Consider the following 20,942-nt stretch of genomic DNA (forward strand, 5'->3'; position numbering starts at 1 on the left):
GGAGCACTAGGGGCTCTGTAACTGCCCTGCCAGCACTCCTGGTCTGAGGCAGAAACCTTATCTCCCTTGGGGTGCGACCGGCTCACGCGCCTGGGACCCTTCTAGGCATAGACTCCGGCCTTTAGGAGGACAGACGCGCACACACACCAATAGCGGTTTGCAGTCTGACACTGGACTGACCGCATCTCTCAGAGGCGCATAAGAGAAGATCCGCCATCTGCTTTGGCGCTGACACTGAGACCCATCTACATGCTCAAACTTAGAGTCCCTGTCGCTTATCCACCCATCAGCAGCTTTCACTTTAAACTCTCAGTCCACTAATTTCACTCATTGTGTTTTGATTGAGCGATTGACCCAAAGATCAAACTGTTTGTTCACCTTTATCTGCATGGCACTATACTGCGTTTCAAATGATGGGTTTGGGGAACTGTTATTTAAAAGAGCTGAAATCATCTTATTTATCTGTCAATTTTGTGACTTTTTGAATTTTATAAAGTGTTTTATTTTTTCAATCTAATGTAAAGACAACGTCCAAAGCACTTTTAAGTCTCTATGTTGTCACGCTTTATCAATTAGTTTCTTTAGATTTCAGTTATAATAGATTTTTTTTAAAGGTTGTTTTCCTTAGTCATATGTATAATGTACACTACCTGACAAAATTCTTTTTGCCTATCTAAGTTTTACAGACAACATAATAACTTGTCTACTAGCTGATCATTTGGTATCGGAAGTGGCTTATATGAAAGGCAAATGCCTCTATATTACACAAAATAAAATATGATCATGCCTTGATTTTGAATTATTTAATTAGGACAGAAAGGTCTGACTTTGCTTAGGCAAATGTCTTGTCACTTAACAGAAATAATGTAGAGTTTAGAATATAAAGTCAAGGTGCAGTGGAAAAATTTTTAATATTGTGTATGACACCCATGAGCTTGGAGGACTGCATCCATACATCTCTACAATGACTTAAATAACTTATTAATAAAGTCATCTGGAATGGCAAAGAAAGCGTTCTTGCAGGACTCCCAGAGTTTATCAAGATTCTTTGTATTCAACTTCAATGCCTCCTCCATCTTATCCCAGATATGCTCAATAATGTTCATGTCTGGTGATTGGGCAGGCCAATCCTGCAATGGGCGGCACAAATTTCTTGATACTTCAGGCTATTGATGTTGCCATCTACTCTGCAGATCTCTTGCATACACCTATACTGAATGTAACTCCAAACCATGATTTTTCCTTCACCAAACTTGACTGATTTCTACGTGAATCTTGATTCCATGCTGTTTCCAAAAAGTCTTCTTATGCAGTATTTGTGATAATTGGGATGCAGTTGATACAGATTGTTTATAGGAAATATCTACCTTCTGCCACTTTTCCAAATGATCAACTAGATGTCAAGTTATTATTTGTTGCTTACACAACTGGGATCGATGACAAGACTTTTCTCACGTAGTGTATATATTTGTTTTACAAAGATTTGTTCATTCAAGCAAAGCATCATGGGACATTGGAAAAAGGTAGATAACTGCTGTGTCTAAGCAAGCATTTCCCTCCGGAGCTCATTGTGAGCCAAATCAAAGCAAATTGTAGCTTATATTCATGATCAATCACCTGACAGTTTCACTGAGGCTATAAGCTGCGCACGGTTGTAGATTGAACCCCTTTTTTTTATTTTAAAGACATCTTGACAAAGCTTCGTTGTGTATATGCGTAGTCATACGTTTTCCTCACTCCCTCCAACAGCTCGCTAATATGTGATTAATTGAGGTCTAATTAGCAGTTAGTTAGCACTTAATTAGTTCCTCATTCTTGACCATTGAAATGAGATGATGGAGCACATACCGTGCAGCCCGTTATCAATCCATTTATCATCGACAAGCATTTTTTAATGGCTGCGCTACAGTAGCTTTTTGGGATACTAATGTAAAATGTTGTAAATTGGGGGAAATGAGTGTTGTGAATAATCAGGGCAGTATGTAGCAAAAACAAGAAGGTAAAAGTATGTAGCCAATCAGAAATGTTCTCTCTCTCTCTTATTTTTGCATATTCTGATTTGTTGTTTGTCTTGAGGAGACTAGGTTTCGAGGTAGAGTGGTTAATTAATAATAATAATAATAATAATAATAATAATAATAATAATAATAATAGTAATAATAATAATAAAACAATTGTTTGTAGTATTGTTATTAATATATATATATTTTTTTGTAATTTACAGTTATTTACAATATTATTAAAATAAAGTTAAGAAGCACAATAATTAAGTAATATGTTGATGATTAAATGACCATAACAATAATTATTAATTTATTAATCCCATTTATTACTTTATTTATTTATACATTCGTTCATTCATTCATTCATTCATTCATTCATTCATTCATTCATTTAAAATCATTTGCTGTCTCTTTTGATATTGTTTATTGTTTAATTTACAATATTATTAAAATTCATTTAAAAACACTAATTCAGTAATATGTTGACAATTAAATAACCATAAAAATATTTAATAATTATTTGTTCATTAATTTATTTTCATTTCAGCTTAGTTCTTTTATTAATCCGGGGTCGCCACAGCGGAATAACCCCCAACTTATCCAGCATGGTTTTTCACGGAGCGAATGCCCTTCCAGCCACAACCCATCTCTGGAAAACATTTAATAATTAATTTGTTAATAAATTTATTTATTTATTCATTCATTCATTTAAAAGCATTTGCCTTCTCTTTTGGTATTCTTTATTCATTTCTATGAAATAATTGTTTTGTATTATTATTAATAATATTATTATTATTACTACTACTACTGTTGTTGTTGTTGTTGACAATGATTTACAGTGTTATTAAAATGAATTTATGAAGCGCAATAATCAAGTAAAATGTTGATTATTTAATTACCATAAAAATATTTAATTCATTTATTAATTTAATAATTAATACATTTACGTATTTACTTATTTTTTGTTCATTCATTCATTCATTCATTCATTCATTTAAAAGCATTGTCTTATTATTTGTATTAATAATAATATAATATAATATAATATAATATAATATAATATAATATAATATAATATAATATAATATAATATAATATAATAAAAAAAATATTTAAAAAATTATTAAATTATTTAAAAAATAATCTTCCAAAATGTCAGATATTTTATTATGCAGCAAGACAAATATACTCATTAAAATGTTATATCTTGCAATTTACCAGAGCTTTACAAAACTAACCCAGCACCGCTGACCTGTTGAAGCACTTTACTTTGCGCCCAGTGTATATTATGCGTGAGTCACAGTACAGATATATTGCGTTTCTGTGAGTGCAGGAATGTTTTTTATCCTTTTGTTTTTTTATTTGCTATGCATACTCCTACATTACCAGCTCTCCTCATTTTTCCTCCTCCTCCCCTCCTTTGAAAGTCAAGTGGCATTTCCATTTTCAAATTGCTTCCTACTCCTTTGTGAATAGAATCGAATTACTCTGAAAAGCCCTGATTGATTCTTTCTGAACACAATAGTTTTCATCGTTTAAGCCAATAGCAGCTGCTCACTCTCTCTTATATTGCCTATTGAGCCAGACCCGAGTCCTGCTGGTGGTCATTATAGTGGATTCTGAATGGGTGACTGGTAAAAAATAAAATAAAATCAAAAAAATAAATCTACAGACAAGCAACGGATTGCGGGAAGGTGGGCGTTTAGGCGTAAATGAGAAGACATTTCCGGGGTCAAGAGTTCGCTCTTTCGACGTTCATTCCATATAGTCATGCCTCTGTTAATTCAACACAGTTGCAGTTTTTATTTGGCTGAAGCGTGTGCAGTGAAAAGCCGCTCGTTCTTTAATAGAGCTGTGCAGAACTCGTCTGGATTCAGCCCATTGCATATTCTAATTTGTTCAAGGAGCAAGGCGCCATATTGATTCCCCCCACCCCAGAGACCGAAAGAGAGAAAGTATTTGGCTCACAGTATCAGCTTTTGAATGCGACGCGTACCTCTGAGGCTTTCTGAGTTCTGACCCTCGTGCACTAGTAATCTCCTGAGTGGGCTTTGTGGAGTAGATGTCTTTAGTGTCGCCCCGGAGCAAGAGCCCACCCATGTCCACAACCGACGTCTGTCTTTCTGTTGAGAACCAGGGGTCAATGGAAGTGTTGGCATGTGGGTGATGCTTTAATCAGTTTTATGGCAGTTGGAAAATAAATAATGAAATGATTTCTGACTTAAAGAGATATGTGTGGGAGTGTGGCAAATCAGAAATGTTCTGTCACCCTCTTGCTTTTGCATATTCAGGTTTGCTGATGTCGGATTGTCTTAGGAGGGTGTGGCTTTAAGAGATGTTGGTGTCTATATAGATTAAAGTAGACTAGAAGTGTAAGCATCATAATAATAATATTTTTTAGTTATAAAGCACTAGAGACAAAAAAAGGATGAATTTAGAAATATCAATAAATTCATTTAGCTACATTTTAGAAATCCTTTGAAAAACGGATAATATATATATATATATATATATATATATATATATATATATATATATATATATATATATATATATATATATATATATATATATATTATCCGTTATCAGTATATATATATATATATATATATATATATATATATATATATATATATATATATATATATATATATATATATATATATACTGTGAAAAAATGTAAAATAATGGCTGTTAAATTACAGAAAATTTTCGTAAAATAACAGATGATAAATGACAAAAATTGACCAGAAATTTAAATTTAAGGAAATATGTGTAATTTAACGTCTGTTACTTTACTGTTAATTTCTGTAATTCAATGGCCATTATTTTACAGTATTTTAAATTTCTGTATTTTATTATCTGTTATTTTACGGTAAATTTCTGTGATTTAATGCCCATTATTTTGCTATAAATATATGTAATTTTACATCTGTTATTTTTTGGTAAATATCTGTAATATAATGTCCGTTATTTTACTGTAAATGTCTGTAATTTTACATCTTTTCTCTTTTTGGTAAATACCTGTAATTTAACGTCCATTATTTTACTGTAAATTTCTGTAATTTAACGTCCATTATTTTATGGTAAATATCTGTAATTTAACGTCCCTTATTTTACCGTAAATTTCTGTAATTTAACATCCGTTATTTTTCGTGTTTTTTTAACAGTGTAGTTGGGCGCAGTAGGACCGGTGGGTTACATGTGGGGGCTTATCTGGGATGGGAGTCAGTTTTAGGGCATAAGTGTAACGCAGGCCATCGCGAAGTGCTTTGCAGGTAAACCTCACTCCTCTGACCTCCAAAGGTGCTCTAGTGGCAGACATTAGAGAGTCCATGGTCTTTAGCCTTCTTGTTAGAGCAACCGACTCCCATGCAAAGAATCACCGGTTCTATTTTATCTCAGACCGGGTTGGGGCAGGATATATAGACCATTTCAATGTAGTCATGTCATTTGCTCATGAACATTTCCTGCTTGTTATCAAACTATTTCATAACTGTAACAAGAGGCAACTCAGTCATAACTTAATGTTAAAACAGCTATCATAATATTGTTTATCAAGATGTGGCTCTTTTTGCCTTCTCAGAAGCTAAAGAAATTAAAAATGTAAAACAGGAAATACGCTGAAAATACGACCATTGTTTAAGTTTACACTCCTCAAAATAGTCTATACATGTATACTATTTTTCATCTATTTCGTTAATCATATATGCTTAATATCTTATAATGTTAAATGTTAATAAGCCATTTAAAGATTTGTTTAAATAAATAAATAAGCATATAATATATGTTTGAGCAATTAACTGTGTGTGTGTGTGTGTGTGTGTGTGTGTGTGTGTGTGTGTGTGTGTGTGTGTGTGTGTGTATATATATATAGTCCCACTTTATATTAAGTGGCCTTAACTACTATGTACTTACACATGAATTAATACTTTGTTACATTGTACTTATTGTGTAAATACATGTTTTTACTGTGTATTTATGCTTGAATAAATACATGTATGTAATTACATCTGTAACTAACTTTTGTAATTACATTTGTAAATACACTGTTGACCATTCCTTACACCTTAACCCACCCTTAAACCTACCCATACCACTAAATCTATCCATAACCCAACCTCTATCCCAACTCAAAAACACCACAAGTGTTCTCAAATACATTATAAACACAGTAAGTATGTTGTATTTTTTATTTATTTTTTGACGTAAGTACATATTAGTTAAGGCCACTTAATATAAAGTGGGACCATATATATATATATATATTACACAGGCCAAACATGCACACGTTTTAAATGCAACACTGTATAACATATTTAGTTTTCATAAAATGTATCTTGGTTCATTTTAATTTTTCATGATTTTGAAATTACTGTAGTTATGAAAGCTGCATTTATGTTTAAAAAAGGTCTTTCCATGCACATGAAATTTGTCCACACCCATGTCCATAACAAATGCCAGGATCACTGCAATCGTCACCATGCACTCTGATGCTTTAATCAGTTTCATGGCAGTTGGAAAATAAATAATCATATCTCATCCTGCTTTCCTACTTAGTTTTTGAAGAGTTATACATGTGTGTGTGCGTGTGTGAGTGTGTGTGTGTGTGTGTGTGTGTGTGTGTGTGTGTGTGCGTGCGTGCGTGCGTGCGTGCGTGCGTGCGTGCGTGCGTGCGTGCGTGCGTGCGTGCGTGCGTGCGTGTGTGTGTGTGTGAGTGTGTGTGTGTGTGTGTGTGTGTGTGTGTGTGTGTGTGTGTGTGTGTGTGTGTGTGTGTGTGTGTGAGCAACAGCCCTGCCAGGGAGCTGCAAGGCAGGCAGGCAGGCAGCCTAATGGTTTGGAGCATATATATTTAATGGGAGTGGTGGAAGGGCTGTAGAGAGTGTGTGGTTTATGGATCGGCTCCTGGTAACAAACCCACAGCTGTCAGAGCGGAAACCAGGGGAAGGGAGAGATATGATAGAGGCCCGGTCTCCACTGCGACCATGCCGGACCGGGTCCACGTCCACCGCTGTGAGACAGGAAGGGGGACCAAGCTGTTTTCCTGTTCCAGAGGGTCTAGTTGGGCACAGAGGAGGCTGGGAAGAAATGACATGCCCAAAATGCCAATGGACGGAGGTGGTGAGGGGGGGAACAGATTCATCCTGACGCAGTGTGGGATTGGCACCCGGTCAGTTTAAAGAGGAAATACCTTTTGTCATGTTAGCAGCAGGTTTGTGGGCAGATTTGGACATCGGCCACTTAGAGATACCCAGTTCAGTTGGCAATTTATTGGGAAGATCTTGATTAGCTTGTTAAAGGGATAGGGCACTTCAAATAAAATTTTTAGATATGTTTTCACCACAAAGGACAACAGCAACTAAACAATAGTATAAATCTAAACTAAAATAAAACAATATAAAATGTTATAAAGGTTATAAATAAGTACATAAAGTACATATTGTTATAAATAAGCATATGAATATGTTAGTATAAATATTTATGAATGCATTAAATACAAACATGCAATGTATTATAAAATATATAATATATAAAATATAACTGTATATATATATATACAGTTGAAGTCAGAATTAATAACCCCCTTTAAATTTTTGTCTTCTTTTTTAAATTATTTTCCAAATGATGTTTAACTGAGCAAGGAAATTTTCAGTACAGTTTGTCTGATAATATTTTTTCTTCTTGAGGAAGTCTTATTTGTTTTATTTCGGATAGAATAAAAGTAGATTTTTAATTTTTGAAAAACTATTTTAAGGACAAAATTATTAGCCCCTTTAAGCTATTTTTTAGCTTAGTCTACAGAACAAACCATCGTTATACAATAACTTGCCTAATTACCCTAAATTGCCTGGTTAACCTAATTAACCTAGTTAGGCCTTTAAATGTCACTTTAAGCTGTATAGAAGTTCCTTAAAAACAACTAGTAGTATAATATTTACTGTCATCATGGCAAAGATAAAATAAATCAGTTATTAGAAATGAGTTATTAAAACTATTATGTTTAGAAATGCGTTGAACAAAATCTGCTCCCTGTTAAACAGAAATTGGGGAAAGAAAATAAACAAGCGGTCTAATTCAGGGGCGCTAATAATTCTGACATCAAATATATATAAATAAACAGGATGAATCTGTTTATTTTTTTATTTGTGTGTGTGTGTGTGTGTGTGTGTGTGTGTGTGTGTGTGTGTGTGTGTGTGTGTGTGTGTGTGTGTGTGTGTGTGTGTGTGTGTGTGTGTGTGTGTGTGTGTGTGTGTGTGTGTGTGTGTGTGTGTGTGTTTATTTATTAAATACATCTGTATAGTTTCTTTTGGCTGTTCTTTCAGTTAAATATTTTTAGATAATTTATTATATAAAAAATATTTAATAATTATTATTTATTAATTAATTAATAATTATTATTATTAAATAATTTATTCAATAATAGATAATTAAACAAAATTATGAATAAATATTCCTTTGACAACTAACTCAAATAAGATTTAAGATCCTATTTAAGATGTTTGCCATAATTATTTGAAGTAACTAAAATTTTAATTTAAAATGTAATTGTATGCTTTATATTATGATTTAAATTGACAAATACTAAACATACACTTACTGTATAGAGTCAGCATTAGTAATAGGTTTGATTTAGTATAAGTTGCATCTACCTGTGTAAGTAAGTAAGTAATCCCTGTACAACATGCACAAATTTAGCAAATACATTCTTTACAAGCTTCCCATTGAAAAACAACTTGCTACAATGGCTGCTTGAGGGTTGTAGCTTTATACTGATTTACGGTATGTCAAGATTACTCGTCATCTTTTTGATGTATTCTACTCATAAACACTGATATGTCAAAAAAAACAGCTCCCCGATGCTTCCACGTCCTAACGCTGACTAAGAGTTAAGCAAGATGGAATCATCTCGTCGTATGTAATTATGATGATACTCTTCAAAAGTTACGGTTTATATGCGAATCATTTACAATTTCATATACCTGGTGAAATGCCCCCAATCACAGTCCTTAAATGTGCCATTGGACCGAATGGGCAACAGACGCTAAGTTTGAGTTTCAGTGGGCCGAGAGACAGCAGGGGAGGGGGCAACATCTCACCATCACGCCAGTTACCCTCGCACAGCCTCCTGTGAAATGGGCTGGAGCTCCGAAGTTTTTTAATTTGCCACATCATAAAAATAAAGTCCATTTTCCACTCCAGGAACCTTAAGGGCTGACAAATATTATTGGGACGAAGTGACAAAGGCGGAAACGGCGAAAGGAAGGCAATTTTTTTTCTTTTATTTGTTTTATGGGTGGCACCAACCTTACTGTGCCGAATGGGAGGAGGCTTCGTCCGGCTGTGACTGAGCCACGGGAGAGAAAAAATAGATTTTATGTACAGGCAACAAGCCATTCGGACAATCTGTTACCTTTTCCTGCTTTATGCAATTCCAAAGTACACGGTGAACACGCAGTATGAAGTGAGCATCTATTTCTGACTCTGGTGCTGGGCCAGCAGAGGCTCGGATGAGAGACTGGATGTCTGAAGGCTTCTCGCATTGAAGTTTCACTCATTTACATTACATTTACATTTAATCATTTAGCAGACGCTTTTATCCAAAGCGCCTTACAAATGAGGAGAAGCACAAGCAATTTATCATACAGCAGCCAACAATATTAGCACTACAGCAATAGTGCTTTTCAAGAGTAAAGCAGAGCACTACGAGATAGAGCATAAGTATAATTGGAGGAAAGTAGAAAAAATAAAATAAATAAAAAAAGAGTGTGTGGTTGTCTTACCAGAGGAGAATGGAAGTTGATTCTACTATAGAGATGAGTCATTCACTGCCTCTGTTTAGAAATGTAGTGAGTTGCTTTATGTTGTGTGTACTGGCATGGAGCATGCTGCGAGTCTTTAGTTGTATTTTTTTATTATTCCATTTTTCCAAGCATCACCTCCTTTTTAATGAACATTTATATAAAAATTATACAAATTAACAAAATTATAATTATTTAGAATGAAAATATAGAGAGTGTTTAACATAAATGAGTACATCCCTTACAGATCTCTCTTGAAATCCATGAAATTTGTATTTTCTATGGATGCTTTATAATAATATATTTGTGCATATACACTACCTGACAAAAATCTTGTTATCTATTCAAGTTTTAGGAACAACATATTATAACTTATCTTTTAGTTGATCATTTGGTATCAGAAGTGGCCTATATGAAAGGCAAAGGCCTCTAGATTACGCTTATTTGACAAAAATAAAATATGATCATGCCTGGATTTTTAATTAATTAATTAGGACAGTAAGGTCTGACTTTTTTAGACAAAAGTCTTGTCACTTTACAGAAATAATGTACAGTATAGAATATAAAGTCATGGTGCAGTGGAGAAAGAATTATTATTGTGTATGACTCCCTTGAGCTTGGAGGACTGCATCTATACATCTCTGCAATGGCAAAGCAAGCGTTCTTGCAGGACTCCCAGAGTTCATCAAGATTCTTTGGATTCATCTGCAGTGCCTCCTCTTTCGTCTTACCTCAGACATGCTCAATAATGTTCATATCGGGTGACTGGGCTGACCAATCCTGGAGCATCTTGACATTGTTTGCTTTAAGGAACTTTGATGTGGAGGCTGAAGTATGAGGAGCGCTATCCTGCTGAAGAATTTGCCCTCTCCTGTGGTTTGTAATGTTATGGGCAGCACAAATGTCTTGATACCTCAGGCTGTTGATGTTGCCTCCACTCTGCAGATCTCTTGCACGCCCCATACTGAATGTAATCCCAAACCATGATTTTTCCTTCAACAAATTAGACTGATTCCTGTGAGAATCTTGAGTCTATGTGGGTTCCAGTTGGTCTTCTACAGTATTTATGATGATTGGGATGCTTGTCAACAGATGATTCATCTGAAAAATCTACCTTCTTCCACTTTTACGAATGATCAACTAGAAGTCAAGTTATTGTTTGTTGTTCTTACAACTGGGATCGATGACAAGACCTTTGTCAGGTAGTGTACATTGGATTAGTCAGTAATAAAGCCAAAACTGCAACTAATCTATTTTTTAAAAGCAAGATCGCAGTTCAAAAATTAGTACACCCAAATTAATATGTTGGGGAAAATATTGAATAAAATGTTAGTAACCCAAAGGGAAAAAATTAAGAAAAACATAACCAAATAAATAAATATAAATAAATTTTAGGTGACCAAACTCTTATTTTAATGGATGGATCAAAAGAGGTGTGCTCATTTATGCTGAGCACTGTATATATAACGTATTTGTTAAATAAAATTATTAATTATTTAAATAGAATACTCATATTACTAATATTATATGAATTCATTGTAATATTGTTGACACACTTTACACATTTTCAATAACATGCACCCACAATATTTTCTGCAGTGTTTATCTGTTTTTTTGCTTGTAGAAATTGCTTAAACTAGATTTTCCTTGACATTTTCTGTTTTTATTGTAGTCTGAACGTTTTTGTATTTTGTTTGTTTGTATATTATTTTTGTTTTATTAAAACATCTATTAACTTTTAGTTTTTTATTGTTTTTACATGAGAATGTAAAATATTCAAAATAAGTTTTAGGCCATTATTTATTCATGTATACTGCGTACACACACTAAAACTACATATTTGTAAAAAGTCTTGGCAACAAATCTATTTCTAACAACACCTAATTCTGAAGCAAGAATCACAGGCCACCATGTGCCAGGAGATACCTAAGTGTGCATCACTTCTTCATATGGGAAGTTACATAATGCACTGCAGCCTTTACTGACCATGTGAGGTGGGGCACATCAGCTCCATCTGTGGGTAATGTTCAGATATGACAGGGCAATAAGAGACACTGGCAGGTGTGGACGCACGTGTGTATATGAGTGTGTGTGTGTGTGTGTGTGTGTGTGTGTGTGTGTGTTTGTCTGCATGCATGGAGGTCGAAAAAATATAGGAGCGCAGCCTGCAAGGAGCCTTTGGACCAGAATGATTCATTCCCGTAAGCTGTCATTGGAGCCGCTGGATTTAGTTAAGTAATAAGTGCAAAATGTTCTCTTTTGAATAATTGATACTTCCCTTGCTGAATTTTCTCCCACTCAGCCATTCATTTGCTCACATATATCCTGCTGATTAAGAAGTATATCTTACAGGAATGGGGAAAGCGGGCGTGTGTGTGTGCTTTGTGTGTGTGTGTGTGTGTGCACAGTCACATGCATACATCTAATGCATGTGTGAAACATGAAGGGCATAAAACAGAGAGATAAAAATCTTTACACATGCATATATAAGTCAGATTGGGGAAAAAACAAACAACTAGCTGGGATGATGAAATATTTAGGGTCCTATGAAATTAGCTTTTCACTTTTCTGATCTCCTTTTCAATGGTTGGATTACATTTTTGTACCCAAAAAGCATGGTCCAGTTCATTTAAATCATGAAGTATATTCAATTTAACGAAACAATTACAATTCTTTCATCATTTAATCACCCTTCACTTGAACCAGTCAGAAGCCTCTTTTTACTGTTGAACACAGAAGAAGATATTTTGATAAATGTTTGAAACCTGCAACCATTGACTTTCATGGTATTTGTTTGTCATACTATGAAAGTCAATGGTTACAGGTTTCTCGTTTGTGTTCAACCAACACTATCTCATGGCAATTCGTAACTTTGTGATTTACTGGCTAGATCGTATTAATTTATACAATCTCATTTGTACAATTTAATACAACTTCCTTATCCCCCAATGATGGTTGGGTTTAGGGGTGGGGTTTCGTGCCACACCTCTAAAAAACTGTACACTTTCATACAACTGAACTTGAATTCGTACAAATTAGCCACTAAAGTGATAAAACTTAAAATGGTTACGTTTCCTCGTGAGATCAGGCTGGTTCATCAGAAAAAAAAAGAAATTCACACAGCATTGAAACCACTTCAGTGTGCGTAAATAAGAGTTCAAAACTGTAAAAGATAAAACCTATGAAACTCCTCGACCTAAAATTTACAATCACATTTTGTCATTTTTTCTCCTAGGGCTATTGTAATTATTTTAAGGCTATTATATATATATATATATATATATATATATATATATATATATATATATATATATATATATATATATATATATATATATATATATATATATATATATATACAGTTGAAATCAGAATTATTAGCCCCCTTTTAATTTTTTTTCCTTTTTTAAATATTACCTACATGATGTATCTTTATATTGACCCGTTCAACATTTAATAAATCCTACGACATTCTTTGTTATACAGCTACAATTAGAAATAAAGGTACAAAATCTGTTACTGTAATGCTACCTTTTTTAAAAGATACAATTTTGTACTACAGAGGTATTTTTGGTTACACTTGTGTGCTTTCAAGGTTCAATTTTGTACCTTTAATAAATTTGTACTATTGGGGTAATAAAATGTACCTTAAAGGATCTGTTGGGGAAAAAAATTATCGCCCCATTGACAGATATTGTACCTTTATTTCTAAGAGTGTAATTACATGTTGTTGCTGTTTTTGTTTTAAGACAAATATTGTAAGATTCTGTCTTAAGACAGATTCTGTAGTTCCATATATTGTTTTATTGAGGTTATGTTTAATTGCAACACTCAATGCAGAGATGCTTTTTTTTTTTTTAAGTTCTCTATTCTAGTGTACTAAAGTGTCTAGTTTTAATACTTTTGTACTAAGCTAAATACGAGAAATATTGTTTATTTGGTAAAAACTTTACAATAAGATTGTTTTAGTTATTTATTTATATTAGTTAGTTTATTTTTATATATCAATCAGTTTGTTAATTAATTAATTAATTTATTTACTTACGAACAAACAATGAACAATGCATTTTATTACAATATTTATTCACCTTTGTTAACAGTCATTGACTGTTGGTTCATGTTAACTCACGGTGCATTACCTAATGCTAACAACACTGGATTTTAATAGTGCATTAGTAAATGTTGAACCATGATTAATAAAAGCACTACATGTGTTGTTATTTTGTTTTTACTTTTAACTTAATGCAGTATATATAGTTGTCAGCATATAATATTCATAACCGTAAGTACATCTAGCAATAAGTAAGTTCAACTATTGAATAAGGATTCAGTTTATAAGCAAACCCTCAAGATTAATTACTGCAGTTAAACATTTTAGTGAGTTTATGTGTGCGAGAGATTCTGTTTTTATAAATATAACAGTTTGCATAACGGCAGCAGACATATTTACAGAAAAACTGGACATTAGTTAGTAAAGCAGGTTTTAAGCGTTTCATCCATTTTTAAATAGCTAAAATAATAATCTAAAGAGGGAATAGCAACCATTTGAAGTTGGATCAATACTAACATGTTTTTTTTTTTTGTTTTTATTAAAGATTCAGCCATTTTTTATAAGCTTCATAAATATTACAGTAGTGCAAGTCTGCAGATTCACATGCAAAGCCCTTCGAAAAATAAAAGTGCGAGTCTAGCTGGCGACTGCGTTTGGCTTCAGATTTTAACTGCGCTGGCTTGTCAGTTTTAGAGATGACATGACATGAATGATTCTTTCATCAGCTGCCCAGTCAGCTGTGTGTGTTGTCAAAGCACACACACGCACACATCAATACCTGAATATGTCCCACAACTTCGATTAGAAACGTCTGGCTTTTGTTTATTTTTTTTGGGAGGGGGGGTTATGTGTTGTAGGGTCAGCATTATTGCACTCTTTCACCTTCAACCTCTTCACCTTGTCCTTTGCTTCGTTCCATGAGAGAGAAAGAAACTAATCAGTCTTGACACTGCTGTTTTGCATGCAATTTAGGAGCAAGTCAATAGTGAAAAGACACCATAGATTTCAGGTGAGTCCTTATTAGCGGGCAGAACTGCGCTAAAGCCGTAAAAGCTCAGTGGGCAGTAAAGCTGCTGAGATTTGGTACATTATTAATGCTGATTTTTCAGTTGTAATAAGTTTTCATTCAACATTAGTTCAACAGAGCCATCAATCACACTGAAAATATAATTTCTCGAGCTGTCATGGATTAATTGTGTCTGTTCGATGGCTGACATGATTTATTTAGTGCCTTCTCCTTTTGTACCATTAAAATTTGCTGACATCTTTTAATTAACCATTAATTCTTCATTTGCCCTGAGAAGTATCTATGGTATATATAGTTTTTATATGCTATATAAGTGATATATTAAATATCTTCAGTGAAAGTTTAACACTAAATCATTTGTCAGTCGGACTGAGACTGTGATTTTTTTTTTTTTTTTGTGTGTGTGTATGTGAACTTTTCTGAATAAGACCAACAGCGGTGTCTATCTCTGATGTCACAATATGAATTAATTGTTGATTGTTGACTTTTCACATTTCTAAACATGATTTTTAATAACTAATTTCTAATAAAGGATTTCTTTTATCTTTGCCATGATGACAGTAAAAAATATTTTACTAGATATTTTTAAAGATACTAGTATGGTAATACTAGTATGATACTAGTATGGTACAAGTTATGGTAATTACTTTCCTAATTACCATAACTTGCCTAATTGACCTAATTAACTTAATTAAGCTAGTTAATTAGGTCAATTAGGCAAGTTATGGTAATTAGGAAAGTCATTGTATAACAGTTGTTTGTTCTGTAGACAATCGAAAAAAAAGTTGCTAATAATTTGACCTTAAAATGGTTTTTAAAAATTGATAACTGCTTTTATTTTAGCCTAAATAAAACAAAAAAGATTTTCTCCAGAAGAAAAAATATTATAGGACTTACTGTGAAAAAATTCCTTGCTTTGTTAATTATCATTTGAGAAATATATATATTTTTTTAAATCACAAGTCTAATAATTGTGACTTCAACTATATCCACCTTTTATAATGTGTGTGTTATTATAAAATATTTGTCACGTGCATTTCAGCCTTCATGAACGTTCTTGTTCCTTAAAGCACGTCTTCTCTGCAGGCTGTTCTTGTGTTTGTCATAGGAGTTTGTGTGAACTTTTGAAGGTTAAGCGTGGCTGTGTATTTAGCTGGTGGCGTGTACAAAACGGCCCATTGATCTTGTTGATCTTTTGCTTATGAAAGGGCCGTCAAATCCATCTGTCTCCGCTCATCGATAGTCTCTGGCAGCAGGGATGTATTTAGCAATGTCTGAAAATGAGGTATTTGTGCCTGCGTGCACTTCTTTCCACCCTGCTCCTCCTGTTTCAGCACTTTTGTACCACCAGAGGACAACTGGTCAAATTAGCGCTAATTAGCTTTTAGCGTAGAGAGACGTGACGCTTTGCCAAGTTATCATCACACGGTGCGCTTAATAAGGTTATTAATTACGTGTAAAAAAAAAAAAAAAAGGATTTGAGATTAACATGTGTGATCTTATGTCAGTTTTTTAAAGGTGACAGTTTTCTGAGGTCACTTCTGAGGCGAGTTTACCTCCACGCGAAAACATTGTGCAACGCAGTAAACTCCTACTGCTGACGTTGTCCTTGGATCTGCAGTCTTTTCATGTGATGCTGGTCCCATTGCTATAAATAGCGGAAAAGCGCTAGTTTACAGCTATAGGCTCCGGAGCTGTTTCTTACCTGCCGGTGACAGGGCTCAGGAGGAAGGGGAAATGGGGCCAGTGTTTCACCTCACCCCCCCTCACCAACATCACTCGCTCCACTGCGGGCATTGGTATGGACCGCATGACTTTTCCCCATAATGAAATATTCACAGGTCACTGCTTCCCTGAGAAATGATGGGGATCAGTCAATTGCTTTTCAGCCAGTAATTTTCTCCTCCTTCAGAGCCCCTCTCGCCATGTTGACAGTCATTAGTGGCAGAGGAAAGCTGGATCGAACCACAAGCGCTGCACTTTCTACTGACAGCAGCTAGCGTTTAGAGTCTGTCTCAGCCTTTCCCCGTCTTCCTTTACTGCTTTCCATTTTGTACCATCGCAATTACCCCTTCCCTTATTTATCGCCACGATTTCCCTGCTCATCCTTCAGAATCTCTTTGAAAAGGGTCTCTCCGAGGACGTCAGACGGCGTTAACATATGTAAGCCGGGTTTAATTCATGTAGTCTCCGCTGGCTCTTCTTGTTTCTCCCTCTGTTAAAAAATTCAGAGCCGCTATAGATTTAGCACAAGATGGAATGGCTAATGACGGTGAAAAGAGGCTGTTCCCCGCATCTATGCAAATGCGGCGGCAACCTTCTCATCACTTTTACGACGTAATGAGACGGTGGAAGATGAATTTCCGCCGCTGCTTATATTTGACTTAAATCTGTAATTTGTTACATGCTGACTTAATTATGAACGTCCACATTTTTTTTGCTCCTAAAAAAGTGCGTTTATGAATCCGAGGCTTGTTTGTGAGGTGAAGTGTCTGATGAAATGAAACTTGTTGGCTTGTGTAATTGTGGCTATCAATCATTCTTTGAAAGCCCGCCTCCAAAGCCCCACTCGGGTCACTTTGGCGTCTGTTTATATGATAGGGTTAGCAAAAAAAGATGACAGGGAAAAATTGTAAGACGAAAAGAAAAAAAAAAGTTTAACAAAGCATATTTTCCTCTTTCATGACTTCGATTGACCTTTAAGGATGTGAATATCTAACATGATGAATGTTCCGGGTGGAGCGACAGGCGATGTTCCTTATTAGCCAGCAGTGGTCAAAGGAGATAAAAAGGCATATGTTATGCTCCATATTAGTGTTCAAAACACACACCCAAAAAAAAAAATACACTCTCCTCTGCAGTTGCGCCAACGTCAGCAGTCCCGACCCCGGGTGAATTCCCATTAGTGGCTGAGGGAGTGATAGACGGCCTCCCTGCTCTCCATCTCCTCTGCACACTCAATTAAAAGCTGACCTTCAACCTCGTGGAGCTGCTGAGATCTGTCCCTGCTTATCCGCATCACGGACGCGGGACAGGTGGGAGCGAAGCACTCATACAGGGTGTGTTTGGCTCTTTCCGTCTTCGCCTTTGTTATCTCTGGCTTCTGAAGGCATTGCCAACCCCTGTCACCCCCTCCTACCTGGAGCATGGCAGGTGCCTGGAGCAGTGTAGCGACATCGATAAGAGCTGGCAAGGTCTTGGATCAGGGAATGCTGGGAAAACAGGCAGCGCAAGTCTCGCTTCTCCTCTCAGATAAGCGCTCTCCAGAAATCACAATCGGGAGCGGGAAAAAAAACTACAATCCTCCCCTGTGCAGCGTGGCTCAGTGAGTGTAATCTATATACTCAGGCTGAAAAGAAAACACGGATTTCCCTGGAAGCCCAGACCCTTTCAACTCAGCCGACTCTGATAAGACTGTTGTACCTCAGACTACAACACATTCAATTTAATATCAATACAAAAACAGCGTTTCCAAATCAAAGACACTGTAAGTGTACTTCTTTTTTTCCTCGCTCTCTCTCCCATCCTTTTGTGCTTATAAAAGATTCATGCAGAACTTAAGATGCAAGTCCAACACAAGTGTGTCAGATTTTGGTATTTCGTTTTTAACTGGGGTTTCAGCAACTGAAATGCTTTCCATTCAGAATCTTTGAAGAGTGTCCTTGTTTTTTTTTCTTTTGTCTATTTGGTCACACTTTGGAATAAAGTATCATTAGTTAACAGTAGTTAATGTATTTACTAACATGAACTAAGCATGAACAATACTTGTACATCATTCATTATTCATAGTTCATCGTTTGCTAATGCATTATTAAAATCCAATTTCTTGTTTTGTTTTGTTTTGTTTTGTTTTGTTTTGTTTTGTTTTGTTTTGTTTTGCTTTGAGCTTTTATTTAGCTTTTTTGTTTGTGCATTTTTTTTTTTTTAGGTTTTATTTAGCTTTTTTGTTTGTACTTTTTTTTTGTTTTGTTTTTGTTTGTTTTGAAATTTTATTTAGCTTTTTGTTTATGCCAGGGGTCACCAATCTCCGTCCTGGAGGGCCGGTGTCCCTGCAGGGTTTAGCTCCAACTTGCCTCAACATACCTGCCTGGATGATTTAAGTATACCTAGTGAGACCTTGATTAGCTTGTTCTGGTGTGTTTGATTAGGGTTGGAGCTAAAATCTGCAGGACACCGGCCCTTCAGGAACAAGTTTGGTGACCACTGGTTTATGCCTTTTTTGTTTTGTTTTGTTTTGTTTTGTGTCATGCTGTGCCGTGCCGTGTTGTTTTTTTCACAATGATGGTGTTAATATATATAAAAATTTATAATATATATTTAAATTTATATTTTTTATAGGAAGCTATACAATATTATATTTGTGCGTATACAATATGCAGAAACATCTAACAAACAAATATCTAACAAAATAACTTACTATAACGGTCCAAAAACTAGTACATCCAAATCTATATGTTTTAGAAAAATATTATATACAAATTTTAAAAAGAGAAAAAATCAAGAGAAGCAAAAAAAGAAAACAGAAATTTTCAGTTGAAATTTTGCAGGATGTAATTGTTTTTTGCAATATTTTGCCTAAATTTAATTATATTATCTTTTATTTTCTGAACATGTTTAGTGGCTAAAATATTATTTTGATAAATGTTTATGTTTAATAAATCTTTTTTGTTTAATTGCACCAAAATACATTGCCTGTATTTACTGAGAAATCGAAAAAAATATTTTATATATTCACCACTTGACTTTTTTAAAGAGATTAAATGGAATTTTAGCTTAAAACATTAGATCTCATTATGGACAGACTAAAAAGTAATACATTTTGGATACTAAAACAATAGGCTTCTAATTAACCTTTTTTACTAGCTGAAATGAAGACATTTATGAGTAATAGTATAGAAGTAGTGTTTGGGACTGATGGAGAAAGACTACAAAAGCACAAAGTGATTATCCGTAGACCCACTTGCCCGTATGGATACACATGTAGGTGCTTTCTATCTTTAAACACTTCAGTGAGCCTTTTCACAGCTGTCCATTAGGAATTCGGGTTGCCTTAAGGAAAATGAGATCAGGCTAGTAATAAATTGATCTGGGAGAACAGGGGAGGTGGTAGAGAGACTTTTAAACCCTGTCATTTGCATCCCGCTTACCTGAGCCAGGCTCTCAGCTTCACTAAGCCATTGATCAGCATGGATTGGTTCAAACCAGACACTGAGACCAGGTGCTGGCCGCTTGATCCAATTAAAACATTTAAACTGGAGTGAATCATTCCTCCCCTTTCCTCCAATCTCCTCAGCTCAACTTTGGTGATTAGTTTAGCTTCGACTTTCCTTTGGTTTCTCTTTTCATCAGTGTGCGCTGGGTGTCACTTTGTTTTAAAAAGTGATGGTGACAGTCTGGTAGTTTTGAAAGTGGAAAAAAGGGAGTTGTGCTGACAGGCTGGTTGTGACATCACATGTAATATTGAACAAAGTATGATTTGCAAATTTGCTTTCTGTGTTGATACGCCTTAGTTGTGAGGATAAAATTGGCAAAAACCTTCCACCACAAATGCAATGAAATATAACATTTCAGATGATGTTTTTCAGTACAGTGTAGTATCCTGTGACTTTTGTAAATGTTAAAGGTACAGTGCAAATAAAATTCGATGTTTTGAGAATAAGTCAACAAGAAAATTAGTCAACTTGCTGTTACCAGTTTGCTCAGTAGCTTGCCATGTACGTCGCCGGACTTCAAACGCAGAGCGGAGTTGACCACAATAATGGGGTTCAAGTCCAGTGAAGAATGGTTCCAGAAAGTGGGTAAAAGAAAAACAGAAACCAAAACATAATTCAAACATGAAAATAGCAAGGTGAGAATGTGGTAAAATTTGAAAATGTGGTAAAAATCAGGGGGCTTTTCTTTTTCCAGATTACTTTTTAAAACTTTTTTAAAAGGAAGTGGGTGGGCGCTGGTCAATTGTTGCTTTTGAAAACACTATTGGTTGAGTTTTGGGAAGGAGGAGGGTGGGTCAGTCAACCAGCTAGTTGACAGCAGCCTCTGGTAGATTTACATGAGAACAGCAG

At 34.9% G+C, this 20,942-nt stretch overlaps 1 protein-coding gene and 1 long non-coding RNA gene across 51 annotated transcripts in view; both read left to right on the forward strand.

Annotated features, from left to right (window-relative positions):
- The window catches only part of rbfox3a (RNA binding fox-1 homolog 3a), an 829,029-nt gene that overhangs the window by 672,712 nt on the left and 135,375 nt on the right, over window positions 1-20,942 (forward strand). The gene's annotated exons all lie outside the window — the stretch shown is intronic.
- LOC141376837 (uncharacterized) lies at window positions 13,283-16,335 on the forward strand. The gene is made up of 2 exons (XR_012388090.1): window positions 13,283-15,507; window positions 15,598-16,335. It is a non-coding gene; the product is annotated as an uncharacterized lncRNA (long non-coding RNA).

The sequence above is a fragment of the Danio rerio genome, chromosome 12, assembly GCF_049306965.1.
Source record: "Danio rerio strain Tuebingen ecotype United States chromosome 12, GRCz12tu, whole genome shotgun sequence".
NCBI classification, from domain to species: domain Eukaryota; kingdom Metazoa; phylum Chordata; class Actinopteri; order Cypriniformes; family Danionidae; genus Danio; species Danio rerio.